This window comes from Megascapheus bottae, chromosome 7, assembly GCF_031878675.1.
Source record: "Megascapheus bottae isolate mThoBot1 chromosome 7, mThoBot2.hap1, whole genome shotgun sequence".
NCBI classification, from domain to species: Eukaryota; Metazoa; Chordata; class Mammalia; order Rodentia; family Geomyidae; genus Megascapheus; species Megascapheus bottae.
In genome coordinates, this window is record NC_143515.1 from 71,847,218 (window position 1) to 71,855,336 (window position 8,119).

Here is an 8,119-nt window from a genome sequence, read left to right on the forward strand (position 1 = left end):
TGCTGTTGTCATTTTTTACCTCTTAACCCCCCCCCCCCCATTTTTTTGTAGATAAAGCCTTAGAATTGCCAAAGCAGTATGTAGTCCTGCGTCTCTGACAGTAGGGACAGGTTATGAGAAGTGACATCATCCTGTGAGCACCTAAGTGCACTTTCATAAACCTGGAGGGTCCAGGTCAATCATGAGATTGTTAGCAGAAACAAACAAAGGGTTGATTGTATGTTGTATATGTATATAATTGCATGTGCAATATATGACAAGTGGCATAGTTGATTTGTTTTACACCAACATCACCACACTGAAATGTACAAGGTGTAGTAGGTTAGCATGTACGAATGACTCAGGATGCACCACTGGAGGGGCGATGATGTAGGCCCAGTGAGTCGCCGCTTGGATGACCATCATTACTCTCCACAAGTCGTTTTCTTCCTGCGAAAAAACACATAAATGTCTTCCACCCCATGTAAGAACTGGATTTGGCCTGTACCAAGCACCGGTTAAGGAGATCCTTCCCCTTTACTAGGACAAAAGCATGTTGCTCTTTTTTTCCCAAAATCATTGAGTCGGGGATAAATTGAGTCCAAATTTTAAAAATTTAAAACAGCATGCTTAAGTATATTCATGGGGGTAGCAGGATACAACTCCCCCTTTTTTATTTTAGCAGTTTGATGTTTAATAATCCATTAGCTTGCTCTACAATGCCCTGACCCTGAGGATTATAAGGAATGCCTGTAATATGAGTGATGTTATAAGAATGGCAAAAGGAGCGAAATGCGCGTTCTGCATAACCAGGGTCATTGTTTTAATTTGTGAGGAAATTCCCATCACAGCAAAGCAAGGAAAGCAGTGGGAGATACAATGTTTAGTAGCTTCTGTGAGGGGGTGGCTGAGATAAAATTAGAATAGGTGTCTACTGTAACATGAACATATTTTAACTGGCCAAATGAAGGAATATGCCTGACATCCATCTACCAAATGTGATTAGATAGCAGACCCGTGGATTCACACCTACATGAGGAGCCCATGAGAAAGGCACACAGTTGGAGCAAGTTTTAACTATCTGTTGTGTGGCTTCTCGAGATAATTCAAACTGATGGTGCAAGGCTCAACTGTTTTGATGATGGATGGCATGTGACTGCAAGTTCAGTCTGGGTTAAATATACTCTGGTAGCGGAGTCAGTAACCCCATTGCCCTAACTTAGCAGGCCAGGAAGGTTAGTGTGAGCTCAAAGCCAAAAAAGAAGGCGCGATTTCGGGAAGGAAGTAAAGTTTGTATCTGGTGGAATTGGATCTGAATGTTGGAGTTAGTGGTACCAATAAAAGGAGCAGTTTCTTATGACTTGAAGGGCACGAATTACATATTGACTATCTGAATATAAATAAAAGGGCTCACAGTATAATACGGCAAGTACCTGTAAAACAGCCAGCCATTTCCATGAAGGAAAAACCTGTAGCCCAAGACCGGGTTTCTCCATTCATGGTTAAAGCAGCCATTCCATTAGAGGATCCATCTGTGAAAACTAAAACGGCAGAAGGCAAAGGCAAGGCCTGCTCTACGGAAGGAAAAAGAAATGTATGGGATGCAGCAAATTGGAGAAGTTTATTAGATGGGTAGAGATGCACTGATTTGGGCATAAGCTCCCAGTGGATATCCTATCTGGTCATTGGTGTCCCCATAGGCTCCCTGTCCTGCCAATTGATCAAATGTGTGAGGCAGCTCTACTTACTTCAGCTGTAGCTTGACACTGCTCAGCATACTCTTTTCCATAGTAAGTAATCCCTGACCCCTTAAGACATGCTCCGGCAAGCTGCTTCCAGTCATTTGGGCAGAAGGCTTCAGTACACATGGTCTCCAATATTACTTGAGTAAAGGGGGCAGTTGGTCCATATTGGGAGCAGGTGCTCTTCAAGTCCCGTATTTGTTTAAAAGGAATAGGCTGATGCTGTCTCTGTTGGTTTTGATCAACCATAATGGGAAATAATTGAAACCCTGAAATATCCTCCCCTTTTTCAGCAGCCTGAGCCAGGCTTTGTTGCAGTGCACTGCGCCTGGTTGTTGTGCCTGTCCAGGGAAACTCATTGCTAGGACCTTTGGGGTAGCACTAAGGGTTGAAGAGGAGGTTGGAGCTGTAAAGCCACAATAACTGGAGGCGGTGGGGACGGGGGAAAAGAATCAAAATCGGCCAAAACTGTGGCCGGAGGGTCATTTATTTTTTACCTTCAGGAGGGCTCCCTGTTCTATCCCTGCCTTAGTTTGTGTAAGTTTCTTTTTTTCATATATTTTTATTGTGATTAATAGAAGGGTTACATTATAGTCACCAGATAGAAGGTGCATTACTTCACAAACATTGATACTCTTTCTCATGTCTTAGTTGTGTAAAATTTCTTTAAGCATTCCCTCCACCGTAGCCAGCCAGACAGCTCATCACAAATACCCTCCTCCCTGTCCAAATCTGAATTCTTATGCTCACCATCTACTGACTGTTGTTCCTTTTTGATAATCTCATTTAAACTCTCTCGAGCTGCGGCATATGCTCCAGCCTCAGGTTTTTCCTCAGAAGGGTTTTTTAGTTCTTGATTAAATTTAGCATGCTCATGTCAATGATCTAAACAATCTCGCAGGAAATCCCACAAGGTAAAAGCATTTACAGGGGTCCTTTCGGGGCCATTTGCATCATAATGCCCCTGAATTCTTCTCCCTATCCTTTGCCAGGTTTCTAAATTTACAGTTCCCTCCTCTGGAAACCACAGGCACACCACCTCAATGACCCGAAAGAAATGTACAAGCTGCCCCTGCCCGCTCCCCCCCCCCCACTCCTCTGGAGTGTTCCTTTAAGGGCCTACACATAGAGCCTGCGCGGTTATTACCTGTCCCATTATTTCTTACTCCAGACTATACACTCTCCACTCTCTCCCTTCCTTAAGACATGTCACTCACCACAGCGGGGTCCTCTACCATTGTCCCAGGTTTTCAGGTCCCCTTTCGGGCGCCATTTGCGGGAGCCAGCCAGCAACAAGGCAGAATTCCTGATTTAGGGGGTGAGGATGAGAAGAAAAAGACAATAAACAGATGGGGTTGCAGCTTAAGACTGCAGCCCGGTTTATTTCTAGTTCCAGTCTTATATACTCTCTTAAAAACAGGAAACTGCCAGGAGTTACTTTGGTACAAAACAACAAGCAAGTCTCAAATCAGTCAAGCAAGAAGCAATAAAGCTAGGAAGTTCACAATACTGTTGACACAGCTCCAAGTCTGAAAGCATGGCCTCATTCATCATGATATCAGCTCATTTCCTTGTGTGTTTAACTCAAATCAGTAGTGCAGATCTAAGGGTCAGCCTGACCCCACACTCAGCTCCCAACACCCCAACTCCCTCCCAATCATCTTATTTTCCTCCCTTCTTTTTTTTTTAAATACTTTTTATTGTAATTAATAAAGGGTTACATGATATTTGCCAGATAGAAGGTGCATTAATTCACATACATTGATACCCTTTCACATGTCTTGGATTTTCCTCCCTTCTTTATGGGTTTTTTCTTTTTCTTTTTTCCCCTCAAACAAGGTCTCATGATCCTCCTACCTTGGCCTCCCAAATGCTGCAATTGCAGGTTGGGTACCATCCTCCCCAGCTCTTCACTGAATCATCATGTGGTGCATTTACTTATTCCAGTTACTGGGGATTCATTTGAGACTGGTACTAGACTTAATTATAAGCCAGAAATGTCTCCTTGGTGGCTTTATAGAAAATTCTATAATTCGTATAACAAGCTGTGCTTTTATGTTTTGATTGCTTAGGCAATAAGTTCCTGAAGAACAAGTTGCAATACACCATTGGCTATATAAAGGAAGCAAGATAAGCCAGTCAGTCTGGTGAATAGTGGATATGCACCGAGATCTGACAAGCAGCATGAGTATAGCTTGCTTGCTTGAGCCAGGCCTCTAGCTTTGCTTTCTGTTGGTTATTTTGGAGATTTTGGACACCTGGGCTTTTCTACCCAGGCTTCCTTGGAGCAGCCTCTTGAGAAGCTGGAGGAATGTGCCAGGCACAAACCACATTCATTGTTTTTAGAGGGAAGGGATGGGAAATTAGCATACTGAAGCTTGCAGGAGCCACAGTTCTTTTCACTCTTGTGAAGAATGCAGCAGTGGTGCTTCATTTACACCAAGTAGACTTACAGATGTATTTCAGACATCTTACAAAGGACAATTACTTGTAAACTCATGTTTCACCACTTGTCAAACCAACCAGAGCCAATAAACTTTACATGTAGAAAAGGCAATAGGCTCACTGGTGGAGGATAGTTTTTGGTTATCTTTAGTTTTCAACCGATTTTAGATGTAGCTGTATTGTAGCATATGTGTGGTATTCTGTTCCAGGACTCTGTACTTGGATATGCACACTTCTTCCATTTTTCTCATTTGCAACATTTAGTTAGCAGTGACTACACTAAAAAAAAAAAATTGGAGGTAGAAGGGGACTGAAGAATTTGCTTCCACAAGTTAAACATTGCTGATAGATTTGTTTTTTGGCTGTAGGGCTTGAACTCAAGGTCTGGGTGCTGTCCATGAGCCTCTGTGCTCAAGGCTAGCACTCTACCACTTGAGCCATAGAGCCACTTCTAGTTTTTGAGTGGTTAATTGGAGCTAAAAAAATCTCATGGGGACTTTTCTGCCCCAGCTGGTTTCGAACCATAATTCATAGATGTCAGCCTCCTGAGTAGCTAGGATTACAAGGTGTGAGCCACCTGTGTTCTCCTTGGTATTTTTGTATTTTGATATAGGGTCTCATTTAGAAGTTCAGGCTCTCAAGCATTGGAATCACAGCAATATAGTACCATGGCAAACCCTACTTTCAGTAAAACTTGGGAATATAACTGGTATAAAATAGTACACATAACAATAATTCTTACAAAACCATGCGAGTGTCCATTAAGAAAGTGTTTTCTTGGGGCCGGGAGTTTGGCCTAGTGGTAGAGTGCTTGCCTAGCGTGCACAAAGACTCAGGTTCGATTCCTCGGTACCACATACATAGCAAAGAGCCAGAAGTGGTGCTGTGGCTCAAGTGGTAGAGCCCTAGCCTTGAGAAAATCCAGGGACAGTGCTCAGGCCCTGAGCCCAAGTCCAGGACTGGCAAAAAAAAAAAAAAAAAGAAAGTGTTTTCTTCCCTGTGGTGGTGGTGGTGGTGTAATTTGTTTTCCATCAGTGACTAAGTGTTCATCCTAGAACTTATTTTGCTCTGAATCTATTCTAATGTGTCTGGTAGGCAACAGATCAATGAACCGTTTTCAGGACTTTTGCTTTCAAGGAAGGAACATATTATAAATAAGTTCAAAAACTGGCCAGAAGAAAAAAGCAGTACCTGCTTTTCTGTCATGCTTTTTTTTTTTTTTCTGTAAGAGTCATGACTTTCTGGTTAGGAGGAAATAATTTAGAGTCAAGGTGAATGTTGCCAAATAATGTAGGGTTCCAGCCAGTGAGCCCAAGATTTTAGGATTTTCTATCCATACCAGATGGACATTCTAACCTTGTGAAGTCATGTCATATCTGGGATATGAACTTCAGCTCTGCATTTGTTAAATCACAAGGATGTGAATCCCTGACCTGGGTACTACTTTTTGTTCATAGGATCAAATGAGGTAACATTATAAATCCCTGTTTAAATGCTATGAGGTATGTTAGAGGGAGCCAGGGCCTGAGGAAGGAAGAAAGGAGGAGTAGAGCATTTGACCTGGAAACCAAAGAAAGAGGGACTTTGTTTCTTGTCAGTTGGAAATGGTTTTTGTATCTGTTAGGTGATGTCAGAATCCTCTTTTCTTGGGAACCTTTTGCTCCAGTTAGCCTTGAGTTGTGCTCCTCTTGATCTCAACTTCTGCACTTATTAGGCTTGTGGAGATAAGTTATGTATGATGCCATGCTTGAAGAAATAGTCCTTTAGAATCATAAAAGTAATATAGTAATATTCAAGTGATCTTTTTAAAAAAGAAAAGCTACCCGTAATTGATTCCTTAGCCTTGGTTTAATATTGGTGCTGGTATGCTGAGCCAGACGGTTATTTCTGTTGTTGCTTCTCCCCTGAGCTCCTTCATGAGATGGAGTCTCAGATGGCAGCAGACCCACACCTCTCGGCTTCCCCCAGCAAGGGCCAAGGAAAGGCCTCTGGACCAATGCCCAGCCACAGCCGTCTGTTGTCAGTGAAATGAAGCAAAGCAAAGCCTTTCCTCAGCAGCATTTGACTCTTGGCAAAAGCAGCTCCAGGCTGTGCCTTCGGCAAACAATCTATCCTGGCCTTTTACCACCCTACAGTTGCAAAGCTCAGTGCTAGCCTTGTTCTAGCGTTACGATGTTAGAGACTTAACGTTTCCAACACTTGAACTTATTTATTTATTTATTTATTTTGCCAGTCCTGGGCTTGGGCTCAGGGCCTGAGCACTGTCCCTGGATTTTCTCAAGGCTAAGGCTCTACCACTTGAGCCACATCACTGCTTCTGGCTTTTTGCTACGTATGTGGTACCGAGGAATCCAACAGGAATCCAACACGGGTCTTCGTGCATGCTAGGCAAGCACTCAACCACTAGGCCAAACTCCCGCCCCCCCCAACACTTGAACTTTTAAAGATTTGTTGGATATACATTAAAAACTCAAACTCCATATTCAATGGATCTTTAAAAATGTTTCAATGAATCTTTTCAACAATTTTAATGTATGTTCTACAAATCTTTAAAAAAAATTTCATTTCAGAAAACTGAAACTCTACCCATTAAGCAACAGCTCTTGAATTCCTACTTCCTCCACCCACTGGGAAACACCCTTCTAAATGATGTCTTTTAGATTTGGTTGTGGGGCTTGAGCTCTGGGAATGAGCCTTGTCCCTGAGCTCTTCAGCTCACTTGCGCCACAGCACCACTTCTGCGTTTCTAGTGGTTAATAAGAGTCTCATGGACTTTTAGTGCCCCAGCTGGCTTTGAGCCGAGATCATCATGCCTCAACCTTCTGAGTAGCTAGGATCACATGTGTGAGCCCCTGGCACCCTGCTGTATCTTTTTGAATTTTTGACTTAAGGTAACTCATACATACCTCCTTTTGGTGACTTGTTTACTTCATGCCTAAGGTTCCATATTGTAACGTATTAGAAGTACTTTTACTTTTTTTTTTTTCCTGTGTGTCATGGGGCTTAAACTCAGGCTGGGCACTGTCCCTGATCTCTTCAGCTCAAGGCTACCACCCTACCCTTGAGCCAAGCCCCATTTCCCCTTTTCTAGAGGTTCATTGGAGATAAGAGTCTCAGGTCCTTTTGTGCCCGGGCTGGCTTTGAACCTTGATCCTCAGATCTCAGCCTCCTGAGTAACTAGGATTACAGGTGTGAGCCACCGTGCCCGGGCTTAGAATTATCTTTTCAAGGCTGAATAAATACTACATTTTGTATATCCATTTATCCAAAGAGGCACAACGGGTTGTTTCTGCCTCTCCTGTGTACGATCTGCTAAGAACACGGTATATAAGCAGAAGATGATTTTTCCGGCTATAATGTGGGAAGCCGATAAAAGCCAAAGAACCCGGTGGGGCCCGTGGGACTTCAAGTTCATGGTCGTGAACACAGCTCAAGCTGCGCCTCGATCCTCGGTCCCGGAGAGGAAACGGAACGCAGGCGAGCCTTTTGAAGCGCCGTGGGTGCGGGCAGGTCTGGCTGGCAGGAGAGATGATGGCTGTTTGGATGTTCTGTTTCTGCTCATAGAAACCCCAGTGTGTATGGATACTCGAGCCCGGGATGAACGTGTTCCATTCATGCCGCTGCGATCTGCGCTTCCTGCGCCCTGGCTCCAAGCCTCGGAGCCGGGGGCCTGCCTGGCGCTCAGGGCTCCCCGGCGGGGACCCTGGGGACGCTGGGCCGAGGGTGCCGTGCCCACCCGGGGTCTTGCAAAGAGGGAGCTAGCCGGCCACGCCCACCGGGCCCCAGGGGCCGGCGGTGACCCAGGCGGCTGGCCGCCCGGCCCCAGACATTCCGCTGGGCCACTGGAATGTGCGGACGGCCGGGCTCGGGCGGGGGGTCGGGGCGGGGCGGGGCGGGGCCGCAGACGCGGGACCTTTAAATCGCCACCTCGGTGAGCTGGGGCCCCGGCCTGA